This window comes from Microtus ochrogaster, chromosome 21 (genome assembly GCF_000317375.1).
Source record: "Microtus ochrogaster isolate Prairie Vole_2 chromosome 21, MicOch1.0, whole genome shotgun sequence".
In the NCBI taxonomy this organism is placed as follows: Eukaryota; Metazoa; Chordata; class Mammalia; order Rodentia; family Cricetidae; genus Microtus; species Microtus ochrogaster.
The window spans coordinates 2,497,027-2,508,289 of record NC_022022.1 but is presented as its reverse complement, the minus strand read 5'-3'; positions in this window follow the sequence as shown (position 1 = coordinate 2,508,289).

The following is an 11,263-nucleotide window of genomic DNA, read 5'->3' as shown; positions in this document are numbered from 1 at the left end:
GGCTGAAAGGCCTCATTGAAGCTGCAGCCCGAGGCTCTTGTAGCGCATTGTCTGGTATGCGGCGCCCTTCCGAAACCGCTCTCCACAGTCCTGCACCCCCACGCCCCCAAAACTCAGGAATAAGCCCCCCCCCCCCCCCCCCCCCCCCCCGCCACGTTACACTTGGTGTTTCAAGCGAAATTCTCAAAGGTATTTGCTTTTGTTTGTTTTTGTTTATCTCCGCCTCTGGGGGTCAGACATGATTCCCACGCTCACTGGGCTCAACACGTGGAAACTCGTGTCCCCGAAGCTGCGCTGGTGGGAACCGAAGTCTGGGCTGTGGCAGAGAGGGAAGCGCAGGAGTGGAGGGGGATACCAGGCTTTAAATCATTTCCGCTGCTTCCTTAGCTTTCATGAAGATTCGTTTCGAGAGATTGAAATTTACACTAGAGAACAGCCCCCGGAAGATTTCCGAAGTTACTAAATTGCCATCAGTGAAGCTGCAGCACCATCCAGAGCCGGTGAGAGCTCGCTTCCCAGGAAGACACAGTTACCTGCAAAGCTGGGGAACCACAGCTCCCATTAGGGTACAATGTGCCAGACTTCAGGAACCGTGTGGCCTGAGCCTCCGTGCTCTGAGGAGTCCAGAGCCATGGAGCACACGGCCCGCTATGGTCAGCACTCTCTCCTTATTCTCCTTATTCGCCATGGTCCATATCCCCGCCCCTTACACTACAGGAAGCTCCAAGTCATGCAAGGCTGTTCAGGTTACATGGAGTTAGACTCCTATTGAGGTTGCCTTGCGGCCTTTAGTGGGCAATTCAAGCAAATTTATAACGTGTTATGACCTGGATCAGCAGGTCATTCTCCAGCCACAGGGTCCCGAGAGAGAGGACCAGAATAAAGGAAGATAAGAGGAATAGAAGGCGGAGGAGATGAAGTTTGGGATCCGGAGGTCTTTATACAAGCAAGTTATGCCTTACACCGACCATGTTCTTGGAGTTAGAGAAGCAGCCAAGGGTCCTCTCCATAACTCAGGGAGGGCCCCAGGGAATGCCTGGGTCTGCCAGCCCCGCCAGCAGCCTTCGGTAGCCGCTGCGCACCGTGAGAGCGGCTGCTGGAAGATCGGAAAGCCTGGCAGGTTTTCAAGAGCATGTGATCTGGACCTTGCAAGATAACTTGATTCCTGGACTTCATTGTTTGGGGTGGTACGCAAAAAAACAAAACCCACAAAGCACATCCTTCAACTTGTGTATGAAGAAGGCTATAAATACACCCTGGGGCAGAGCATGTGTCTGGCAAGCGTCACTGTCAAGCAGGCTAGGCTGGAGTGAGGGACATAATCACGCTGAAAACCACTCTCTGCCTGATTACAGTGAAAGCCTCCAGTCCTGGGGACTTAGGATGGAGTTTAAGTGTGCCATGGTTTCTCATTTTGTGGTGCATGTGTGTATGTGTGTGTATCTGTGTGCTTGTGTGTATGTGTGTGTGTGTCGTGTGTGCATGTATGTGTATCTGTGTGCGTGTGTATATGTGTGTGAGTGTGTGTGTTGTGTGTGTGTGAGAGAGAGAAGAGAGAGAGTATGTGTGTCTGTGTGTATCTCTCTGTGTGTGTGTGTGTGTGTGTGTGTGTGTGTGTGCTGGTGCCCATGGAGGCTAGGAGGGTTAGGTTGGGTTACAGTTTGTGAACAAGTCAGTGTGGGTGCTGGGATCTGAAGTCTGCTCCTCTGATAAAGCAGAGAGTACTCTACACAGTGAGCCATCTCATCTCCAAGCCTTGAGCTGACTGAACAAGCTCTTTAGGCCACTGTGCTGTAAAGAATACAAGTTACTTCTCCTAACTCTGCTTGTCTTAACGCCTGGTCCCTTCTCACCCCTGTGGCCTTCAGTTTCCTTCTCTTACAGGATTTCTGAGAGCAAAATGACTCTTAACAATGAGGAAATGTATTCCTTTAACCAAGGAGGCTGTACTTCAGACGGGAAAACTGGGGGAAGGGGGTGGTAGAAGGTGGTGTGAGGGGTGGGGGGGGTAAGATATGGGGGATGGGGTGTTTATCTGTTGTGTGATATTTTGTTTGTGTTCTAGCAAATAAATCTTGCCTAGAGATCAGAGGGCAGGGCAGCAGCCACTAGACTTCTTACCTGTATGAAATCTCAGATGGAATGGGGCGATCCTGTCTCTATGAATCCTCAGGCTGAATGGGGGGTGCTGTAGCCAGAGGCTTTTCCGCATCCCTTCCGGTCCCACAGTCACTTATAAAATAATCACTTAGAGCTTAATATTAACTGTAATTCTTTGGTGGATGGTTCAAGCTTATTACTAGTTAGCCCTTACATATAAACTAACCCATTTCAATTAATCTGTGTATCCCCACATGGCCCGTGGCTAACTGGTAATGCTCTGGCATCTTACTCCTCCAGCAGCTGCTGGCATCTCTCTGACTCCACCTTCTTTCTCCCTGTATTCAGTTTGGCTTTTCCACTTACCTGTATTCTGCCCTGCCATAGGCCAAAGTAGCTTTATTCATCAACCAATAAAAGCAACATAAATTCACAGCATACAGAAGGATATCCCACACATCTCTATAAATCCTCAGACTGAATGGGGCTAGTTCCTGTCTCCACCCGCCTTATATTTCTCTTTTTACCTCCCTGGTGTTGGAATTAAAGGCATGAGATCCCAAGTGTTAGAATCAAAGGTGTGCGCCACCCCTGCCTGGTCTCTATGGTTAACTAGTGGCTATCTCCCTCATCTGAGCTCCAGGAAAGCTTTATTTATCGAGACAGAAACAGAATATTATACATTTATCTCTGGCTCCCTCCCTGCACATTTATTTTGGTAACTGCTCTCGGGCAGGCTGACGGGAGAAGATGATGATGATGACGATAGCACCCCTCCCCCACAGCAGGTCCCATGAGAGACAGTGGGGTGGGGAGGCTCCAGGGAGCTATAAATCCTCTGAAGGCAGGTGGGTTTTAACTCATGGGCTGTGGGGAATATGGGAAATGGATTTAAAAATGGTGATCAACCTCATCATACTGTGGAAATGGATTGTGGAAGAGGAGAAAGAGAAACCATAGAATAGGGGGTCAAAGCAGAAGATGGCTGTGGTGGCTGAGGAAAGATGGTCGTAGCTTGAACTAGAATCTCTAAATAGTGACTTTGGCAGTTAAGAAGAGGAACTCAAAATCTTCAAACAATTGTCTAAGTCAAGACATGACTTGTGGATGAGTGTGACTGGAAGGCCATCTTTTGTTAGCATCAAACCCAAGCTTCTAAGAATAAGAAATCTCTGGAACAAGAACAACAAAAAAAGTTATTGAGCCGTTACAAATGGAGCCAGAAATGGCCATCCTGGGGCAGGTTCCCACAGCAAGGCTAAGGGGCAGTTGGAAGCCACAGAATTGTCCCATGGAAAGTTTAAGAGAAAGAAATGTACATTGAATATACATATATTGCTTACATCCAATTTTCTTCCTTCTTTTCTGGTCATCAAGATTGAACTCAGGCCTTGGGTATCCTGAGACAGCACAATACCACATGGTGTTGAGCTGTATTCCCAAACCTTTCTGCTTTTTGTGGTCAGAATCTTTTGTTTTGAGACAGGGTTTCTCTGTATAACAGCCTGGCTGTCATGGAGATCACTCTGTAGACTACGTTGGTCTCGAACTCACAGAGATTTGCCTGCCTCTGTCTCCCTGAGTACTAGGATTAAAGGTGTGAGCCACCATCTCCCGGTTTATTTTGTTCTTTTTAGTGACTCTCCAGTGGTACACTGTAGGAACGGGACTTATTTACTTATTCATGACCGTGTATGTACGAGGAATCTGATGGCCCACGGCTTCCTGCGCACTAGACAAGCACTCTGCACTGAGCCACATGCTCAGCCCCTTGTTAGTGATTTTGTTTTGAGACATGGACTCATTGTGTTGCCTAGACTGGTCCTGAACCTGCAATCTTCCTGCCTCAGTTCCCCAAGTAGTTTGGATTGCAGGCCTATCCTTCCAGGCCTGGCTATCATAGTTCATTTAATTTGGTCTCCAAACTGATGGACAATGGGGCTGTTTCTAATTTTCAGCATTTGAAAATATTTTAAAGAGAGAAAAGACACCAACTCATGAAGGGAGAAATCAAGGCGGTGAGAAATATTTACACATTATGCCGAGAGCCCTAGCATTTCTACGCTGAGGAGCCTCTCCCCACCTGCTCAAGCTACAGAGGGCACGTGGGGATGCTCATGCTCACCCTTGAGGCCTGTGTAGACCTGAGAGGTGATGGAGGAGCTGGGCACTTCTCCCAGGGACAGATTGAAGCTGGCCATACCGGCCACTCCATCAACTGAAGACCCCTTAGGGGAGGAGGCTGTCTCTCAGACCAGAGCACCACCTACACAATCCTCAACAGGGCTCCTTCCCATCCATGGTGTCACTGTGTTGGACCCATGTTGGCCTGTTGTTGGTGTTTCTGTGGAAACATGTAATATTTAAAAAGCATACACATACCCACAAAATAGTCTTATTGGCTTAAATGGACAGTTGTACTGGGGACAGAGAGAAAACAGTCATTTGTTTAAGGCCGTCTCCCACTAGCTCCTCCTTTTAATGTATGTCCATTGTGTCCCCTCCGGGCTGATGACAGAACTGGTTTTGGATGCCGCCATTCAGTGGTTGTGTGATCTTGTGCACAATCTCCAGTGCAGTTCCCAGCTGGCTCAAGTTAATGACCCAATGGATGGGGAAGGACCTGTGTTTTATCTTACTTTTCAGAAAGCCTTGCCAGAATGGAGTTTAGGAAACCAAGTATTATCGAACCAGACAGTAGATGCACACATATCCCAGTCTTTCCCAGAATGCTCCTGTGTCAACATCTTATTGACCATCCCTAAAAATCTATCCATTATGGAATTCTTACCATTATTTCTTTTTGAAAAAACTCTGTGTGTGTGTGTGTGTGTGTGTGTGTGTGTGTGTGTGTGAATGTGTCTTCATACACTTTCATACATTCGGAGGCCAGAAGTCAACCTCGTCATACCAGAATGGCGCTGTTTTTCAGTGATTGCCCACCTTGCCACAAGAGACGGAGTTTCACTGGCCTTCCGTCAGAGTAGGCTAGGTTAGGCCGGTCAGTGAGCCCTGGGGATCCACCTGTTTCTGCCTCCCCGGTATGGCAAGCATTTAACAACCAAACTGTCTCCTTTGCTCCGGATTTCTGTGTATGTGACAGCTCTTCATGGTTGGCAGAGGGACCTTAGCAGGAGTCCTTTCTATCTGGACCTCCTGGCAAACCTTCCGGAAGGCCGGCTTTGTTCTCATGTAACATGGCAAAACTGAGGCGCAGAGAGATGAAGATGAGGAGCCAAGCTGGGGAAGGTAAACATGTCTGACAAGTAGCGGAGACCTTAGAGCACTTCCAGGAGCCCCGGGGTGGGCTCGTGTTCTCAATAGCTGGAAATAGCTACAGTCTGAGAACAGCTTGAGTCCCAGAACCCCCACCTTATATTTCTGCTCACAGAGCCTGTGGCACAGGACTGACTGGGTCTGTGGCACTGTCCAGCACATGCAATGCGCAGTCAGCCCTGGAGAAGACCAGATTCCAAAAGCTGGTTTGCTGCACGCATACTGCTTTTGCCCCTTTATAAAGCTGAAAAAGTGTGAAGCCTGGCGGCTGTGCCTCAAGACCACTGCACTTCCAGGCCATCAAGGTGAGACAGCCTCCCTGCTCCTGGCCTGCTCAGGCGTGGGATTCCCAATCTGGTCCCCAGTCATCCTTTAAGATGCATGCCATTTCTGAAAAACTCACATGAGCTCGCGTCTCGGCACTTGGAGGACGAGGTGAGCGGTCACTTTAGTTCAGGAGCTGGAGACCAGCGTTGGAGCGGGAGGGCAGTCCATATACGGCATTTACAAGATGGTAGTTGCGTGAGGCAGGAAAAGAGAGTATGAGTAATTCCATTTTTTTTTTTTGGAAGAGGAAATAGATTTAGGAATTGAGAATTACCCAGTGTCAAACGAGCACTCAGAAGGAGAGCCCAGAGGGAACACAGCTGTCCAGACAGTGGCTTTCGCTTCTGCTAATATGCATCATTATTTTATAGTGCTGTGTGATTCTTTTTTCTTTTTTTTAAGTCAAACTGGCTAAGCTCTGTATTCACTTAGGCGCTCACTGCTCTCCTGCTCGTCAGGGAAAAGGATAATGAACAACGCTAACACGCAAAGGCAGGCATATCTTTCCATTTGGAGACACTCTTTGACCGTCTGTGTATGTGGTCCTGGAGATGGAGCCAGGGCCTTGGGCATGCTAACCAGGCACTCTACCACTGGGCTGTACCCCTCATGCTGCTTAAGTTGATCTTGAGACAGAGTGTCACTATGTTGCCCAGGCTGGACTCAAACTTGGGATCTTCTGGCCTTGCTCAGCTTTCTAACTAGCTGAGATCACAACAAAGTACACCACTGGGCTTGACTTCTTTTCCTTTTCCCTTTTCTTTATTTTTTCTTTATTTTTATTTTCTGTGCATTGGTGTTTTGCCTGCATGTATGTCTGGGTGAGGGTGTTGGATCCCCTAGAACTGGAGTTACAGTTGGGAGCCACCATATGGTTGCTGGGAATTGAACCCAGGTCCTCTGGAAGAGCAGCCAGTGCTCTTAATTGCTGAGCCATTTCTCCAGCCTCTTTCCAGCTCCTCTTTTTCTTTTTTCTTTCCTTTGGAGTGATATTTTGTTTGTAGTCTAACAAATAAAGCTTGTCTGAAGATCAGAGTACAGAGTTAAACCACTAGTTTGCCATAGAGGCCAGGTAGTGGTGGCACACACTTTTAATTCCAGCACCTCTGTGAGTTCGAGACCACCCTGGGACAGACGAGATTGAGTTTTTCTAAAAGAGAAACAGCCCACACAAAGGTGATCCCAGCACTTGGGATCCCACGCTTTAATCCCAGAACTAGGGAGGTGGAGACAGGAGCGATATGGCTGGGTGGAGAGAGGAATATAAGGCGGGAGGAAACATGGGCAGATACAGTCTGAGGATTCAGTCTGAGGATTTGAAGAGACAGGATAGGCCCTTTTGGTCTGAGGTAAGAACTCTAGTGGCTAGCCCCTCTGCTTCTCTGATCTTCAGCTCTAGCCCCTGATAGCTGACTCCAGGTTTTTATTATAAAGAACAATTAGAATTCATGCTGCATTCTTTATTTCTTTATTTTTCATTTTGGTTTTTTTTTTTTTTTTTTGATTTTTCGAGACAGAGTTTCTCCGTAGCTTTTTTGGTTTCTGTCCTGGAACTAGCTCTTGTAGACCAGGCTGGCCTTGAACTCACAGAGATCCGCCTGCCTCTGCCTCCCAAGTGCTGGGATTAAAGGCGTGCGCCACCACCGCCCGGCTTCATTTTGGTTTTTTAAGGCAAGGTCTCTCCATATAACATCCCTGGCTGCTCTGGTACTTGCTTTTATAGACCAGGTTGGCCTTGAACTCCCAGAGATTCATCTGCCTCTGCCTCCCCAGTACTGGGATTAAAGATATGTGCTACCATGCTCAGCTGGATTTGGCTTTTAATAAATTTAAACAAAAAAAAATCACACCTATCTACCTACCTACCTATCTACCTACCTACCTACCTACCTACCTACCTACCTACCTACCTACTTACCTATCTATCTATTTTGTGTGTGTGTGTGTGTGTGTGTGTGTGTGTGTGGCGTGGTGGCTATGTGGAGGTCAGAGACAGCCTGTGAAAGTTGGCTCACCCCCCTCTACCATTTTGGTAGCGAGAATCTTTATCAGCTGAGCCACCTCACCAGCCGCTCATAAAATGCTTTGGCGACAGCATGCTGATAATGTTTACTCCAATGTTACTGACCACAAAACTTCTGTAAAAAGTGGGAGAAAGGGGTTTAATTAATTATTAATATTAATTAATTTAATTATTTAATTAATACATCCGTATCCACACACACTAGTGTGTAAGCGGCCCCTGCCCAGTGGAGAGCATCAGAATTCTACCTTTCAACAGCTAGCTGGCATTTTCTTGGCGTGTTAACCCGCAGGAAATTACAGGCTGTCACGTTGTAGTTCTTCCTCAGAGAATGCCACGCAGATTACAGTGGTGAGCCACGCGGATGGCCCTGCCTGGCATCGCTCTGGCTTTCTCCTTACCGATACATTCACTGCATCTTAACTCAGCATCGTGTGGGGAATAAAGAATTCACAATAACTTTCCTTAAATAGCTCTCCTCCACCCTCAGGATTGGACCCAGGCCCCTGCGCATGCTAGGCAAATGCTCTTCTATAGAGCTACAGTTTCAGCCTAACAGTAAATTAAAATTTACAGTAAGTTAAAAAACACATTATTTTGCTGAGGTCTTAGTGTGGTCTTGAATTCAGCATGTAGACCAGGCTGGCCCAGAGTCAGAGGCATCCGCCTGCCCCCAGGTTCAGGGCACTCTCGTTTGTTCTGAAAGGCATTGCGGTCTCATCTCTTTTCTAGCTGCTACTTGGTCTGTTCATCTCCGTCCTTCTGCAGAGCAGACTCTACAAGAGGAATGGGGCAAAGAGATCAAAGATTAAACAGGGCAGTGGGTGAAGGACTTTAGGTTTAGAATTCTAAAACAACAGTAAGATGCCCCTTCATAGTGAGAAATTAATTTTACCGATTGAGAAGTCTGGCCCTGACCCCTATCAACTGGGAGCTGGCCCAGGTGAGGCCGACCCTGATATGAGAACTTGCCTAGCAGGTGCAAGATTCTGGATTTGATCTCCAGTGCTGAAAAGAGTATTTATTAATATTGTTATTATTATTGTTGTTGTTGTTATTATTGTTGTTGTTGTTATTAATATTTGGTTTTTTTAAATTTATTTAACTTTATTTTATGTGGATTGGTGTGAAGGTATCAGATCCCCAGAAACTGGAGTTACAGACAGTTGTTAGCTGTCATGTGGGTGCTGGGAATTGAACCCAGGTCCTCTGGAAGCACAGCCAGTGTTCTTAACCACTGAGCCATCTCTCCAGCCCCAATATTTGGTTTTTCAAGACAAGGTTTTTCTATGTAGTTTTGTTTGTCCTGGAACTCACTCTGTAGATCAGGCTGGCCTCGAACTCACAGAAATCCACCTGCCTCTGCCTCCCAAGTGCTGGGATTAAAGGCGTGAGATACCACCACCTATTGTATATTTTATTTTTAATTGAGGCAAGAAATAACAGAACTTAGCATCTTAACTTTACGTAGTTCTGCAGTATTCCATATTCACAACTTGGTGCAGTAGAACCTCAGGCCTTGTTCACATTGCAATAGTGAAATTAAACCCACTAATAACCAACTCCATATTTTCCTCTACACAAAGGCCCAGTGACTGCTGTTCTATTTCTGTCCTCTGGATTGGGTTCCTCTGATGCCTCATGGAAGCAGACTGATGAGTGTGTGCCTTTTGTGGAGGTGTATTTCACGCAGTGATGGTCCGCCTGCGTTGTAGTGCACCAGGGTTTCCTCCCCTCCAAAGACAGCATACAGTTCCACCATGTCATATCGCGTTGTGTGTGTGTGTGCACCCTGTGGGTAGAGGGGGCCAGAGGGCAGCCTGTGTATCCCTTCACGATGGGATCCCTCAGCTAGGCTGGCTGGCTGGCTGGCTGGCTGGCTGGCATGCCCAGACCTCCCAGTGTCTGCCTTCTTGCAGCTAAGATTACAAGTGTAAGACACAAGCCCCCTTTTTACGTGGGTTCTGGGGACTGAACCCAGGTCCCTCTGCTTCCACAGCAAGCACCTTACCAAATGAGCCATCTCCCAGCCCCGCCATACAGTGTTCTGCACATCTACTCATCCTGACCCCTGCGGTTGCTTTTCTTCCTGGTCCCTGTGAACGACACACTGTGAACCACGGTGCACAGATATCTTTTCCAGGTCCTGTGTTTCATTCCCCAGAAGCTGCTGGATCACAAGGTGATTCTTTCTCTTTAAAAAATTATTTGAGTAGGTGCCTTGTGCTGTGGGATGATGCTCTTGTATCCTGTAAAGATTTTGTCATTTGTATTAGCTTAATAAACGCTGATTGGCCAAGAGCCAGGCAGGAAGTATAGGTGGTGTGACCAGACTAGGAGAATTCTGGGAGGAGGAAAGGCTCAGTCTGCAGTCACCCCAGCTAGATGCAAAGGAAGCAGGATGAGAATGCCTCACTGAGAAACCAAACCATGATGTTAAAATAGATAAGAATTATGGGTTAATTTAAGTTGTAAGAGCTAGTTAATAATAAGCTTGGGCTAATAGGTCAGACAGTTTCTAATTTATAAAAGCCTCTGTGTTTCTTTGGGACTGAATGGCTGCAGGACCAGGCAGGACAGAATCTTACACTTACTAAGCCTTCTCTCTGTGTGTGTATCTGTAGCTCATGTATGCCTGGTGCTCTCCAAATCCAGAAGGTCACCTGGAACTGAAGTTACAGATGGTGTGAGCTGCCATGTGGGTGCTGGGAACTGAACCTTGGTCCTCTGGGAGAGCAGCCAGTGCTCTTAACCGCTGAGCCATCTCTCTGGCTTGGTAGTGGAGTTGGAGTGTGAAGTCAATAGTTCCTATTAACAATGCCACCATTATCTCCATCTCTGGCCTGCAGATGCCACTACGAGTTTAGTGACGATGGCCATCTTCACCAGGACAGTTCTTAAAGCTGTGCTGTGGAGTGAACGGTGTGTCTCCTGTGACTCAGAATCTATGGCTAAAAGAGTCTCATGGATCCAGGCTAGTCATAAATTTCAGAAGTAGCTGAGGACGACCCTGAACTTCTGACCCTCCCCCTCCCCCTTTCGGCTGCTAGGATTACAGGCTGTACCACCATGCCAATTTTATGTGACGCTGGATATGGACTGGAAGCCCTCGTGCACGCTAGGTAAGCACTCTACCAACTAAGGGATCATAGGAAACTGGAAGTAAAAAATCTTAAGGTGCCCATTTTGGTGGCACATACCTGTAATTCTGGCTACTCAGGGGGTGAAGAAGGAAGATCAGATCTGGGGAATCCACTGAGACATTGTCTTAAAATGGGGGCATTAGTTCCCTGTTAGACATAGACTCAATGGTCACCCAAGACAACGTAGGTGGCTTTCCTTATACAGTTACAGGAAGGATCCCCAGACCTGCCCCATTGTGTCCCCTGGCTGACAGAGTGACAACTAAGGCTTAGTCAGCATGGCTCAGCAGGAAGGCAAGGGACTAGCTAACACACAGTGTGTACCAACAGGAGTCAGGACTAGCTAACACACAGTGTGTACCGACAGGAGTCAGGACTAGCTAACAACAGTGTG